At 33.8% G+C, this 15949-nt stretch overlaps 1 non-coding gene across 1 annotated transcript; it reads right to left on the reverse strand.

Annotated features, from left to right (window-relative positions):
- Positions 1-7086: 7086 nt before the first annotated feature.
- LOC141572000 (small nucleolar RNA U13) lies at positions 7087-7193 on the reverse strand. The gene has a single exon (XR_012497032.1). It is a non-coding gene; the product is annotated as a small nucleolar RNA U13 (small nucleolar RNA).
- Between the last annotated feature and the right edge of the window lie 8756 nt (positions 7194-15949).

Below are 15949 nucleotides of genomic sequence, written 5' to 3' on the forward strand. Positions count from 1 at the left end.
AATGTCTTCCAAAACCAGGTAAATAAAAAAGGTATCGGGATTTTTACCTGTAAAGAGCAACTAATGTTTATTATGCTTGTTATTTGTTAGGTACTATTCGAAGTATGTTAAATATATTAATTCATTTAGTACTCCCAAAGAGGTAAATGCTATTTTTATTCCTAGTTTATATATTTAAAAAACTGAGATGAAAAAGTTAAGCAATCCAAGGTCACATAGCCTGAAAAGTAGCATAAGACGAGTTTTGGTGTAAAAAAATACCAGAGAAAACTATCAAAATCCAGGATACAATAGATTTTTGTCCAATAACATACATTTATATTGTAAATTCAATCATAGAAGTTAGTAAGAATGATGAGTTGAAGTACTAAATTATTTTTGCCAAATAATAATTATTAAAATACCAACCTTGTATAATATTTACTATAACCCTAGGCACTCAGTACTTTTTATGATTATCTCAAGTCTCACAAACACCCTATGTTATGAGAGCTATTATTATTCCTACAGATAAGGCAGGAAAGATTCAGGGATGTAAAAAACCTCTTGCCCATTCCTACTAAGTGACTTATGACGTTCAAACACTCACATTAGATTTTTTTTTTTTTTTTTAATTAAAGATAAATGTGAAATTTAATAGAGCACGTTTAGAAAGAAGAAGTGATGGTGCCCAGAACTGGAGGTGGAATCTAAATTCCATGCAACACCACCTATCTGTGTTAGTCAGCTCAGGCAACCATAACAAAATACCATAACAAAATTCCAGTTTGTGCTTACACAACAGAAGTTTATTTTCTTACAGTTCTGGAGGCCAGAAATCCCAGATCAATGTGATTACTAATTTGATTCCTAGTGAAACTGCTCTTCCTGGCTTGTAGACAGCTGCCTTCTCTCTGTGTCTTCACATGGCCATTCTTGGTGTGTGCTTGTGGAAACAAAAGAGGAGAGAGTAAGTGTGAAAAGGAGGGAGTGAGGGAGTGATGGATGGAGGGAGAGAGAGAGAGAGAGAGAGAGAGAGAGAGAGAGAGAGAGAGAGAGATCTTTTGTGTCTTCTTATAAGGACACCAGCTTTATTGGATTTGGGCCCCCCCTCTTATGATCTTACTTTACCTCCTAAAGGCTCAGTCTCCAAATATAAAGGATTATGGAGTTAGGACTTCAACGTGTAAATTTTAGTGACATAATTTAGTCCATGGTACTACCTGCTTACCTGAGGTATAGGGATAATGGGAGGAGATATATGTGATCTTTGGCTGGCAACGAAAACATGTAAGCTCCTCTAGAAAAATAAATACTTTCATAAGTGTTTAAGGGATAGTCCATGCAGAAGTTCCCTGAGTGACACAATGGATTATTTCCTTGACTATAGATTTGTTGAAGATATGAAATTATGCCTCACAGGATCATTTCGTATACTGTCCATCAGAAGTTACCATTTCAGGGAGCTAAGCAATTATGATTCAGATTTGGGAAGATCTATGACTTTTATATTTTGAGCGTTATGAGAAACACATTTTTTACTGTATCTTGAGAGTTATGAGAAACACATTTTTTACTCATACTGCAAGTAGGGTGTAATGTAGCCAAATTCCATGAAGTATATTTATGGATAAATGAGTATGTTACGTTGTAGCACTAGAGGAAAATTAAGAACATTCATTGAAAATATTAATGCTATACCATTAGCTCTACTTTTAAAATATTTTCATTTCTTTTCATTCTTTAAAGCTCATATCACACTTCTGAGAAAACCAAAATCAGAATATTATTATAATTATATCGTTTATCACTGAGAATCTGAAGGCAGAAGTTAATATTACCAGCCTAATAATGCAACAGTCATTATTTCCTGGAAGATAATTATTCTTTCTATATTATTTTTTTAAAAAAAATTAGTACCTGTGATATGCCAAACATTGCCTGGAATATTGATTTAGACCTTGTCTAATTGATTCAGCAAATGTTAACCAACTATTATATAGTAGGCCTATACACTTATACACATATTCTCTCGTATAGTGTACATGGCTTTTGTTGAATAAACTGATGTTTTTTGGTTTCCCATTTTTGCATCTTGGAAAAAAATGTAAAAACAAAAAAAAAAGTGATCACTTACATTTATTAAGCATGTATTTTGTGTGAGGTGCAAGAGTTTTTTTATATATTTGTATAGAATCGCAATTCAGCATGATGAAAAGAAAAAATGCTATAAGTTGGATATGTTATTTTATAGATGCAAAAGTTGTGCCTTTGAGAAATTAAATAACTTGCCTTGAAAACATTATTAGTAAGGGTTTGAACAAGAGCATTTTTATTCAGGGGTACAAGTTCTTAACCACTATACATTACAATACCTGAAGTTTTAAAATTATACTGAGCTGAGCCATTTGCATAGTTATTTTCTTCTGAGCTGTTATTCTCATTTGGGTTTTATCTCTTTGTTGGGAAGAAACCTTTATTTCAATTGTTATTTGTCATCAGAAAAATGAGAAAAACATTTAAGGTTTTTTTTTATTGTTTGTTTGTTTTTTCTCCCTCCCTTGCACAGATAACTATTGTAATTTTACATGTGTGCATATCAATTTTATTGAATTTGGGGACAAATCTAAATGGATAGTGGGGAAAATGTATATGAACTCAATATTATTAGTTTAATTTTTTATTGGTGTATAGACTCTTTATATGGAGTTCGGACGAAGCATTTATATAGGCTATATAGTATGTGGTGAGAGAACCACTTAATTTACACTTATATCAGAAAGTGTTGCCACAATGCCTTCCTCACAATACATTCAAGGTCTGACAATTGGGTGGCAAACTTGCCACTATGTGTTTACATTGGCAGCACTGTACAAATAGCTCGGTAAGGTTTCATAACCTTGGTATATCAATGTGTCACAGCTGTGTTCATGTCGACATGTGGCGCTGTCTTGCTGAGTGGTGTTCATTATTGTTGTGTGTTTTTGTGTGCCATTGTGAGAATGTCTGAGCTTGAATTAGAGCAATGAACAAAAATTAAATTTCTTGTTAAACTTGGCAAGAGAGGAAGTAAAATCAGGGACATGTTAGTCCAAGTTTATGGGGATAATGTCATAAAGAAAATGGCAGTGTACAAATGGATTAAACATTTTTCTGAGGGGAGAGAACGTGCCACTGATGAAGAGAGGTCAAGGCGGCCAGTAATGAGCAGAACTGACAAAAACATTGCAAAAATTCATTGAATTGTGCATCAAATTCATCAACTGACCGTTAGAAGTATAGCAGATCAAATAAACATCGATAGAGAAACAGGAAAATCTTAACTGAAAACATTGGCATGAGAAAGGTGTGTGCAGAAATGGTACCAAAAGCACTCACCGATGAACAAAAGCAAAGGAGAGTCGAAGTTTGCCTCCTTTGGAGAGGCAAGACGATGTTTTGGGCCATGTTATCACTGGCCACGAAACATAGGTGTACCAATATAACCCTGAAACAAAGCATTAAAGTGCACAATGGAAGTCAGCCAATTCTCCACGACCAAAAATGTTCCATCAGTCTAAATCAAGAGTCAAAACGATGTTGCTAACATTTATTGATACCAGAGGGATTATTCGTCATGAATTTGTACCAAGTGGAGAGTTAACCAAATTTACTATTTGTAAGTGCTGAAAAGGCTGCATGCAAAAGTGAGATGAAAATGACCTGAACTTTTTGCCAACAATTCATGGCTCTTGATCATGACTATGCACCAGCTCACAGTGTCTGTGAGGGAGTTTTTACCCAGTAAATAGATAACTGTATTGGAACACCCTCCCTACTCACCTGACCTGGCCCCCAATTACATCCTTCTTTACCCAAAGATAAAGGAAATATTGAAAGGAAGATATTTTGATGACAGTCAGGATATCAAGGGTAGTACGACGACAGCGCTGATGGCAATTCCAGAAAAAGAGTTCCAAAATTGCTTAGAAGGGTGGACTAGGCACTGGCATCGGTGCATAGCTTCCCAAGGGGAGTACTTCGAAGGTGACCATAGTGATATTCAGCAATGAGGTATGTCGCACTTTTTCAGGTTTATTGTGCAAGTCTTAGGAATTTTAGTTTATTCTTCCCAATGTTAATTAGGAAATCAAAATGAATAATATCAATTACAAAAAAAAAAAAAAGAATACTTTACAATGAATCGAATTGTTGTGTATTCATTTATCTGATATAATTCTTCGTTGATACCATAGCAAATATTTATCGAGCTCTTACTCTATCTCAGGTATCCTTCTTGATGTTGGGGATGCAGGACTGAAAAACATATAAAAGGCCTCTGCTTCTTATATTCTGTTGAGGGGAAAAGACATTAAACGTGTAACAAGCAATCTCGAATAGTGATAAAGGCTATGAACAAAACAAAACAGGTCATGGTTGAGAGACTGACTGTAGGGGAGCTTCTTTTGATAGAGTGGTCACCCAGTGCAGCTCCAAAGTAAAGACATTTGATATGAGGTGTGGAAATATGAGGTGCACATTGCAGGCAGGAGAAAGCCCCTAGATGGAAGTGATCCTAGTGGTTTGAGGAATAGATAAAATCCAGAGTGGCTGGGAAAAGGAAGAGGAAGAGTGGGATGAGATGAGTTTAAAGGCATAAGCAATGCTAGAATTTTAAGTGAAATGTGAAGCCATTATAGCATTTAAATGACTGATGTAACTTAATGACTAAAAAACGTGTTTGACTACTATGATAAAAACAATGGACCGGTGGAGATTCATGGATGCCAACAATGGGATCTACGCTTGCTCTGTCCAAACATATAGCTATTTCAATTTAAATTATCGTGCATTCAAATGTACATTTACATTAAAATGAAAAATTCAGAATCTCAGTCACACTGACTACATTTGAAGTTCTCAGTGAGCACATGGCAACTGGCTAGTGGGACAACAATGTCACAGAACATTTCCATCATCATTGCTGTTCTATCTAGGTAACAGATAATAATGCTGATCTTGAGTGAAAATGAAGAGAATGTATTTAAGATATGTCTTGAACATAGAGTTCAAATATATCTATATATACAACCAGTGTTAAAGCTAAATGTAGAAAAAAACTCATCTTACCTAGTAAGATTTGGTAATGTCCACTAATCTTTAACGAAAAATAAAAATATAAGTATATCCATGAGTCCATAATAAATGCTGTTCACGTTATCAGGACTAGAAAGATGTCAATGTAAAATGACAAAGAATTTGAGATCTAAAGAGACCTTGTATTTTACTTAGTCCAATCTAGAAATAGAGGCCAATAGACTTTGAATGACTTGCCCTCATAGTACATTGTCAAGCACTTGAATTGAGAGTAGAAAATAGTCAGGGATTTAGGAAAATAGCCCTAAATCCAATTCAATGCTATTATAATAATATGCTTCCAGCTCTTTTAGTTATGTGATTTGGCTACTTCTCAACAGTCTGCCCTCCTTGGACACAGACAATGCATACGTGTATCCCCAGCAACTATCACAATATCTGGCACTTAATAAATGCCAACAAAATTTAGTTGTATAAATATCTGAATTCCAGTGATGGAAGAAAGAGAGAAGGAGCAATTAAAAGGCTTTTTAAAATCGTGTCTGTCTGGAACATATAATATGTGGTGCTATAGACTGACTATTTGTATACCCCCAAAATTCATATGCTGACAACCTAATACTCAAGGTTAGACATTAGGAGGTGGGGCTTCTAGGGAATGATTAGGCCATGAGGGCAATCCTTCCTGAATGGGTTTATTGTCCATATAAAAGAGGCCCAAGAGAGGTCATGTGCCACTTCCACCATGCAAGGATACAAGGAGAAGTCTGCCACCCTGAAGGGAGCCCTCATATGACCATATTTACATCTTTATGTTGGACTTCCAGCCTCCAGAAATAGGAGAAATAAATTTCTGTTGTTTATAAGCCACTTGGTCTGTAATATTTTGTTGCAGAATGGACTAAGAGGCAAGAAATTGGTGGTGATTACAATAAAATCAGTTTACATATATAAATCTCATTTATTCATTTATTTCTTCATATTTCACTGAAAATATGGGTTTATAACATATGTATAAGTAAAATATATGACAACAATATCACAAGGTCAGGAAGAGAAAAAAGGAAGTATGCTATTATAAGGTTCTTATACTACATGTAAAGTGGTATAATATCTCTTTTTTATGGAATAGTTTTATTCAGATATGATTCACATGCCATGTAAATCTCCTATTTAAAGTGTACCATTCAATAGTTTTAGTATGTTTATAGAATTGTGCAACTATCACCACAAAAAGAAATCCCAAACTCATTACTGGTCACTCTCCATTCCCTTTTATCCCCTGTCTTTGAAAAACACTAAGCTACCTTCCGTCTGTTTGGATTTGCATTCTTCCGTCTGTTTGGATTTGCATTTTATAGACATTTCACATAAAGGGAATCACACAATGTATGGTCTTTTGTGACTGGCTTCTTTCACTTAGCATAATATTTTCCAAAGTTTCTCAATGGCATGCCTTATATCAGTACTGCATTCCTTTTTATTGCTAAATAATAGTCCATCATATGGATATATAATATTTTATTTATACATTCCTTAGTTGATGAACATTTGGATTGGTTCAATTTTTGACCATTATTGAACCAATCCATATGATGCTTTTATGTTTATGTTCAAGTTTTTGTGGCCATGTGTCCACATTTCTCTTGGGTATATACGTATGAGCAGAATTGCTGAGGATCATGTAGCAATTCTGTTTAACCTTTTGAGAAACTGCCAGACTGTTTCCCAAAGCAGCTGCACCATTTTATATTCCCTCTAGCAGTGTATGTGTTTCAATTTTGCACATCCTCGTCTTCTTATTATAGCCATCAAGTTATGGGTGGGAAATTTGATTTCTTGATGGCTAATGATGCTGAGGATCTTTCTATGTATTGATGACTCTATTTTGCTACAAAATTAATTGAAATTCATTCCCTTGGTTACAAAGGAAAGGAAGAAGAAAACAGATGTTGACAGCACTGTTTGATTGACCAAAACTAGAACTACATTCTTGTCAGTTATATATATTGCTTTCTTTTTTTTTTTTCATGTCAGGTGGGTAATGTGCTGATGTCATAAGAAGTTTTGAGGGAGGCACATCTCACACAAGAGCATGAACACCCAAATCATCACACTTCATTGCACCTTTCTTGACTGTGAGTAGTCAGTAAAGTTTTGTAAAGGTAACAGTGAGAGACAATGCATGCAATTATCCATTGTTAGTTTTGTTCGGAGGCATTCTTGTTCATAATGATACTCTGTACCTGAAACCTATTTCTTTGAGCCTAAAAGACAGGAGCAAGTGCTGCGAGGCACATAGGCTAGTCATGGATGCCACATACCTATGCACTGCAAACGTCAGTTATTCTGGAAAATGAAGTCATAAGTAAGGCTTTTACTATTATTCATTGAACAAAATCTAGACTGCATAATACAGGCAGTGTATCCAGAGAAGGAAGTACAACCTCTGAGATTACTGATTTCATGATGACATGGTGATGAGATTCTGAAGAGGACCACATGCTTTACACCTTATTGAGGTCTAGTAGGGGAAGTGCAGACTTGAAAACCAGTCAAAGCAAAGCAAGCAGGGAACACAAGGGAAAAACTCAGCACTAAAGAGTGTAGCACAGAAACATACAGAAGCCGAGGGAAGGCAGAGTATGGACAGGAAATGCAAATATTAACAGTAAGGCTGGTGCTTATTTTGTGGTCAGGGTAGCAATCAGACACAGAGAATGCAGAAGAGGTCAGACTTATCAGTGGTAAACCGGGAAGGCTCAGAGTATTTTCCAGGCAACAGATAACTTAGGGCTAAGACACATGAAAACATACAGTAATTAAAAAAAAAAAAAAAAAAAAAAAAATCAGGGAGAATGCTTTGTCTCTAATTATTCTTAGTTAAAACCTATGCTAATAAGAGGAGAGTCTGATGATTAAAGAGGGCCACAACAATGATACACAAATTCTAATTGTTAAATAAACACATCTATTCCCTTCTCAGTACTGGGGTTTTGTATACAATTTTAAAATCATATTTAAGATATTGACATTGGTCATACCTAAACATAATACCATCTTGGTGCCTACAATGTGACTAGTCTTCAAAAATGTGACTAGAAATGAGTCACAGACATGTTTATATAAGTAACTACTCTGAATTTGAATGTCAATCAGTAAAATCCATGAGTGCAGGACTGCATCCATATTGCTAACTGCTAGGCCCATAATTTCGCCCAGGCCTAGCAGAGTAGCTCTTATTAAAAAATCTATATATTAAATGGCCAGCACTGAGAAAGCGTCGATCACATGTTCTGAGTTAGACCTACACATTCACAAATACCTGTGCATTTTAAACATAAATCCACAGTAATGCAGCATAAATGTAAAGATGCATACTGCTATAGACATCGTAAGAACATTGTTCAATTAATCATATAGATTTTCTGAATATGTCAAACATGTCACCTGGTTTAGAAGATAATCTATAACTTATCATATTGTGAGGGTTTATTTTATGTTTCAACTTGACTCAACTATGGTGCCCAGTTGTTCAGTCAAACACTGAAAAAAATATACATTTATTTATTCCTAGAAAACCTAGATGTTTCTATAAAGGTATTTTTTAGATGTGATTAATATTTATATCAGTAGACTTTGATTAGATTACAATCCATAATATGAACGTGCCTCATCAATCAGTTGAAAGTCTTAAGAGCAAAGACTCAGGTTTCCCAAAGAATAAGGAATTCTTCTCAAAACTGCAACATAGAATCCTAGCCTGAGATCCCAGCCCGCTGCCATGCAGAATGCAAGTTCAAGAATGCAACAACTCTTACCTAAATTTCCAGACTGTCAGCCTGCCCTACAGATTTTAGACGTGCAACTTCCCGTAATCATGTGAGCCAATTTATTAAAATAATCTGTCATCTATCTATCATCTATCTATCTATCTATGCATATATCTATCTCCAGTTGGTTGTATTTCTCTGGGGAACTCTGACTAATACATATGTTTTACATTCTCAGTTAATTATCATCACCAAAATGCCTCAGTTTCAAGCCTCCACCTATCTATGTAGAGTTAGTCATTTTGTTTCTGTATATAAATTAATAATAATAAGTACTATATTTCCTAATCAGTAAAGATAATAAAAATTAGTCCCTACCATCAGTTGATGTTGTAAGGATAAATGTGAAAATATTAGAAATTTGTTCCACAGTATCCACAGGGACATGATTGCATACAAATAGAAAATAATAACACATTATGCAAATGCATATAAATGATATAATACTTCATATCAAATAAAAATTAAGCATTGTTATAGTATCCGTACATTAAAAAATGCACTCAGAAAAAGTAGGCTTAGAACCTAAATATCCTGATTTTTCCATGTGTGATATTTATATGACTTGAGTATCTAAAGGAATGTGACTTGGGATCTTTGTTTTCCATATCTTAAGAAAAACATTAAAATTAATATAAATAAAAATGTAAAGGGAAGATGAAGGCTTTAAATGTTCATTAAGGCACTTTAGAACTGGGATAAGTTACTAACTTAATAATTATAAGCAATAATTGTTCTCCATGTACTTTGAAGACATAATTATAATTCTACCATATTGATTAACTTGCTTCAAAATCAGGACACTTTTTTTTTTCCCTCTGTAAATTCACATTAGTCACCCAATATGTTATGTTCTCATCCATCTGGACTTCTTTTATTGTGGTCATGGAACTGAACCACTCAAAATTCTTCAAACTTATAAACCCATGATTGCATGTTGCAAATAAATAGCACCCATACTCCTAACTTAGTGAATGGATGTAAGAGACTTTTCTTATGTAGAAATAAGTACATTGTAATGAAAAAATTAATATAAAATTACCCATTTCTCCTGACAATTGTAGGATACACAAAATGGTAGAGACATTCCCCACATCTCTATTATTCTATTAGTTGAAATGGCAAATATGTAATAGTGTAATGTCTACCAATAAAATATTTTCACTAATGGCTAAGGTACGAAAAAGAACAGGCAAACTTAAAGTACGTAATTACATAAATGACCATAGTGCCAGAAATGACTTCAGGTTTTTTTTTCCCAACACAAAAGTATTGAGAAATACTGGATCTCTGACAGAATGCAAAATGGGAATTATTGACAAATTAGTGTTGGACGTCATGAAAAACCAACAATTATTTTGAACTGAAATATCAGTAGGACAGATGAATTATTTTGAAATTAAATGAATGTCAAATAGTTGATGCTAAAGAAATAAACCTATATGAAATTGCAAGGATAAATAAAATGTCTAAAACTATGGGAGTGTGTTGAGTACTGGGTAGGGTCTTACGTACAAACAGCACTCAGTGAATGTGAGTTGGTGGTGATGTTGGAAATGGTCTGTCTTTTCCATGATGGAGTCATTTGAGAGATGGGCCACGTGAAGCCAAACGTATTAAAAAGGAAAATAACATTTACACCAACCCCATCTTCAGTGTTGTCAATATGGATACTAAAATCACGTAAGATAAATAGGGTACCTGATTCCAAAGAGAGTTGAGAAAGAAAATCTATAAATTCATTTAAAAAACTTGTGGTTCTCAAAGAGGTCTGTAAATTAAAATTGTCACTAAAGTTGTATGCTGAGAGCAGATAGATACATAAAGAGAGACAAAATTGAAATGTTTTGGTTTTGTAGCAGAATATATTTTAAAAACATTTACCGCTAACCTTCACAGTCTAAAAGAAATCTTCACTATGTAAGTTAGGAATATAATAGATTTATGAAGCCCAAAACAAGATTTTAATTGCATGGTAGTCTTATTATCCAAGTTAATCCAAGCCATTTTTAGAATGTGGAAATTACCACTGATTCTGCAGTCTTGATAGTAATTATTCAGTAGCTATAAGATGTCATTATAATGTATTACAAAGAACATAATCTATAATATACAATTCAATATACAATTTTTTGTATTTATAGATTTATACTCTATTATACAAATACACATAAAATTATCATATAAAAGTAATTATGCATTTTAGGAAATGGATTATCTTTCCTTTTTTCTATTAATACATTTTAAAATGTCATCTCCATATCTCTAATTTCCTTTAGCTAATGTGTTGGAACATTCTGGCTAGAAGTGACATAAGAAATGGGCAATTCTAAACACATTATCTTACAATTAAAGAAACTAAGGTTCAAGTATATAAAATACAAATTATCATGGATTTTTAGTTCATAACCAGGATTAGATCACAGATCCACTGAATTTTATTAGTGTAATTTCTTTAGTTTTAAAAATGCTGTCACTTCCATAAAGTGAGAATTCTGCTTGTCTTAAAATCTAGCCCATGTGTTGACTAGCTGTGTGACAATGAGTGAAGTGCTTTACTTCTCCAAGGCTCAATTATTTAACTGTAAAATCAAATGATCCTAGAACTGAATCCAGTGGCTGTTCTAAGTGTTTCAGCGAAGCTCTGAGCCCCGTGCCTCGTACATGCTAAGTGCTCATTGCCCACTAGGCATTGTCAACATCACAACTCATTATTATCATCAATGCCTCCTGGCAAATATTTGTCAACTACAGTGTGAAAATAAAAGAAGCAATTTTAAAATATACAAAAAAATGTGCTTTTCAAAAAGAATCCATCCATAATTCAACAATATGTGAAGAATCCCTAGCTACTTTGCTGTCATAAATAATTATTTATCCACTTTCAATGTTTTCTCAAAAAGCTTCTTTTTATTCCTTTAAATCTGTGAAATTAAAATATCTGCAGGTTATGTTTATATTAATTTATTTCCCCACTGGATCTCATATGCAATGTTTCAACCTAGCAAGTGGGATAAACCTTTCAGAAATATACTTCAGAGTAAGGCTCCCTGGATACGCCCTGGTCCATGATGCAAGGTAATCTGTACTCTCAGCACTGCTAGGTCTTCCTCCAACACCGGGCAAACACTTTTTGCATGTCATTTTAACAGAAAAAAGCTCAAGTAATTCTGTATTTATTTTTATAATCACTTTCATCCATTTGTGTGTATATATGGAAAACTTTAAATAGAAGTTTCATTGGCAATCAAGAAACTCTTCCTTTGGTTAGGATTTCATGGGAGTACCAAATTTCATGGGGTTAAAAGACAGTACATTACCTCAAGACCCTATTGTATTTAGTTAATATAGACATAAAATAAACATTAGGTTTTTGACATTCCTTAATTATGTTTTAAATTATATATTTTAAGAACTTTAAATAGTGAATCCCTTAGAGCAATAGTAAACACGTTTTTAACCTCAACAAACTATCTCAGACCTTAAAATCTAGTAAGATGTAATGATATACATTTGTTTATTATTCATTTAGAAATAAATTTGCTGGTTTCATTTGATTTTCTTCTAAAAAAGTTTACACCACTACGTCTGCTTAGGTAAATTGCTTGTATACTCACATTTAGTAATAAACTATCTTTTCTTGCAATCTGGGAAACGTCAAAAACATAAATGAATAATATATGATTCTTCTAATAACATTCCCATTACTATTAGGAGTTGCTAATAGTTATTTAATTCATAGTTTAACATTTACTTATCAAAATAAGTTTAGCCTGACTAATATAGAGAACTATAAGAAGATCTTGCCCTCTGATTTGAAACATAAACAAAACAATTTTGCCACTAGTCTCAAAACAGAAAGATCTTACACATTAACAATTGAAGCCCAGTTCCTCAATAATCATCTAGACTTAGAGAAACATGAGCAGAACTGATACTATTAGGGGAAATGACTCAATTTGTAGAATGCTGAGTGGATAACACTCTAAGATCTGCTTTATAGATATAAATTAAATGAGAGTAAAATGTGAAATAGTGTGTCATGCACTGCCCTCAAGTTCTCTTGTCCACTTCTGATTATCACAGCTAATCTGAATTCATCCCACTTAGCAAAATATCTCAGCATCAAGATGACAAGTGATGGGAGTAGAAACAGAGACAATGATAAATGGAGATGAATGCATTGAGAGGAGCTGAGTGGGCTCTAATATTTCATAAGAGAGTGATCAAGAGGGCCAAAGAAAGAACTGACAGACCTCCAAGCAGTCCTGTTATTTTTACAAAGCGGGCAAATTGTTAAGTGGTGGAATTAGCAGGCCCCTCTTCTGTTGAAGAACCAGTGAATATAGAAAATGTGAAGGATTTACACAGATTTCTTGAGAGAGGCCATAGTAAGTTAAAGAGGCAACAGGAGAGAGAGACATCACCAATCTGTATCACTCCAATAAATGTTCCAAGTTATGGCTGGGATGAATTTCAGTCTCTGAGGTCAATACTCCAATTATCTCCTCCAAACCATCATCTCCTTAAGGAGTCACTGTCCTTGCAAACAATTACAAGAGAGAGAAATCATCTTTCATTCAGAAAAGATTTTTTATTTTTTTGTTTTGTTTTCAGAGTAGCAATTCTAATATAGTTCCTTGTCCATAAAGAGATCAGAGAAAAGGAAGACCTAGAATAGACAGAACATTAGTCCAAAATTTCAAAACCACACGTACGAACTATCAGTTCACTCCTTTTTCTATTTCTCTGTGACTAGAAATAGTGTTTAGAATTATTATTTTTAAATTCAGATTTGATCTTTTTATCCATATTATCTTTATTTTTTTCACCCTGAAAGCAATTCCAATTTTTTTTCAGCTAGGAAAGTTACATAGCTTAGATAAAATACTTGTGTCAACTTATTAATAGTTAAATAAAATATATTTCTTTTAAATAGTAATGAGCTGAAAAAACTGGTAAGATAGGAAAATGATGCCAGGATGCATATGTGATCATCCCCAAACAACACTTACCTCTAAGATAAGTATTTGCTTTAGACAGAAAATCCCATTCATGTTTATGAGTGTAACACAAAAACTCTTTGAAAAAAATCTAGAAGAGGCTGAAATTTTCTCTCTTCCTGATAGATATAGCAAAACTAAACAAAGGAGTCAATTGACCTACTAATATCTTAGGGGCATTTCTCAAGTACAACATAAAATGATAAACCTTATAAAATTGCAAGAAGATTTAATGCCTTAAATATGAACTTGGGAAATGGTCCACACATATAAAAAATACACATATTAAATTGTAGTAGATAAAATTATTACATATATAAATTATAAATAAGTTTATAAATTACAGCCTTACTGGAGAATTTTTTTGTGGCCTTAAATACAGGTTTATTTATTTTTTGTACATAACACAAAACCATTTGAATAAAAAGTCAAAGTTTACAAATATAATAATACACTTTCTGATGGGGAACTCTTTTACAAACAAAGGAGCACAGAAGAAAGAAAATAAAATTAGTTAGATGGGAATTTTCCGTTTAAAAATCCAAAGCACTATGTAACTGTACCTTCAGGTAAAACTATATTTGTCTTATTTAAATTTACCTATCAGTTATATTATACTATTTTGTCAATTCTAAAAGGTTGCTTCAATCCACTATGGGTACCACTGCTAAATTAGGTACTGATATAGAGGATAGTTCAAGAGTATTTGGCTTAACGTTAGCTTATGTTCTTTTAAATTTATACTCACATTCAAATTCAGATCAAGCTAATGGACATGTCATCTGATGGGAGGAAGCTTGGAAAGTACTATAAACAGGGAGTATACATGATATGCAGTATGTGGAAACTCTTGATAGTTTTGTTTTTTCCCCATTTTCATGTGCAATAACAATACCTGACAAGATTTAGAATAGCACAAGTATATTGTCTGTCAAAGGTGCTTCAAGATTTATTTGGCTTTTAGTCGACTCACATTATTACAAGCTCTTTGATATACAGAGCACAAAGCAGCTTAACACTGTTGCTATTAGTGTTCAAGCCACACTGAAAACACTTCATTAAACAGCCTACTGCAGTGTAATTGTTTAATAATATTTTGATTAGGTTGTTTAGTAGACAATTCATGCTGTAAAACATTCTCTTGCTGTCAACTGAATCACTGGTAAAAAGGCTACTGCAAAATACATAAGTGGGTCTCTTAGAAAAGAAATCAAAGTGAAAAAAAAAAAATCCTAAATCACTCTGCTCCTATTACCCACTGTATTAGTTTCCTATAGTTCCTGTAACAAATTACCACATACTTAGTGGTTTTAAGCTACATGAATTTATTGTTTTATAGAGCCGAAGGTCAGAAGTAAGACATGGATATCCCTGGGCTAAAATCAGTGTCAGCTGGGCTGTGTTCCTTTCTGCAGGTTCTAAAGGAGGGTCCATGTCCTTGGGTTTTTTCCAGCTTCTAAAGGCTCCCCACATTCCTTGGTTCATGGATCTCTCCCTTCAGTTTCAAAGCCATCAATGGTCAATTAAGTATTTCTCACATCATATCACTCAGACCCTAAATCTTCTACCTTTCTCTTTCACTTGTAAAGAACTTTGAGTTCATCCAAAAAAAATCAAGAATAATCTCTTTAAGGCTATCTGTTTGACAAACTTAATTCCCGCTTGCCATGTACATAGCATGCATAATCCCGGGTTCCAGGGATTAGGATACAGATATCTTTTTTTTTTTTTTTTTTTTTCCCTTTTGGAAGGGGGGATTATTCTGCCTACAACACACAATGCCTGCTTCTAGTTAGCCTGCCTCCAGCTTCCACATGCCAATGTCCTCCAACCAGAGTACATATGTAGCCTTTTATTTTTCCTCCTCACTGTAAAGCTTTTCCATTTTCCTGCCTGCCTTAGAGTTTCTGCCAAATGCAAATCACAGTGACTGACACCCTTGCTATATAGCAAGCTCTGAATAGCTTCTGTTTTTCTCATTTGGGTGGTCTTTATTTCCACGCTCTTAAATATTTTTTTTTTTTTACTTTCATTTAAGCATAACTGAAATCCCTTGCA

Source organism: Rhinolophus sinicus, chromosome 2 (assembly GCF_057876585.1).
Source record: "Rhinolophus sinicus isolate RSI-liver-muscle chromosome 2, RSI-T2T, whole genome shotgun sequence".
NCBI lineage: Eukaryota > Metazoa > Chordata > Mammalia > Chiroptera > Rhinolophidae > Rhinolophus > Rhinolophus sinicus.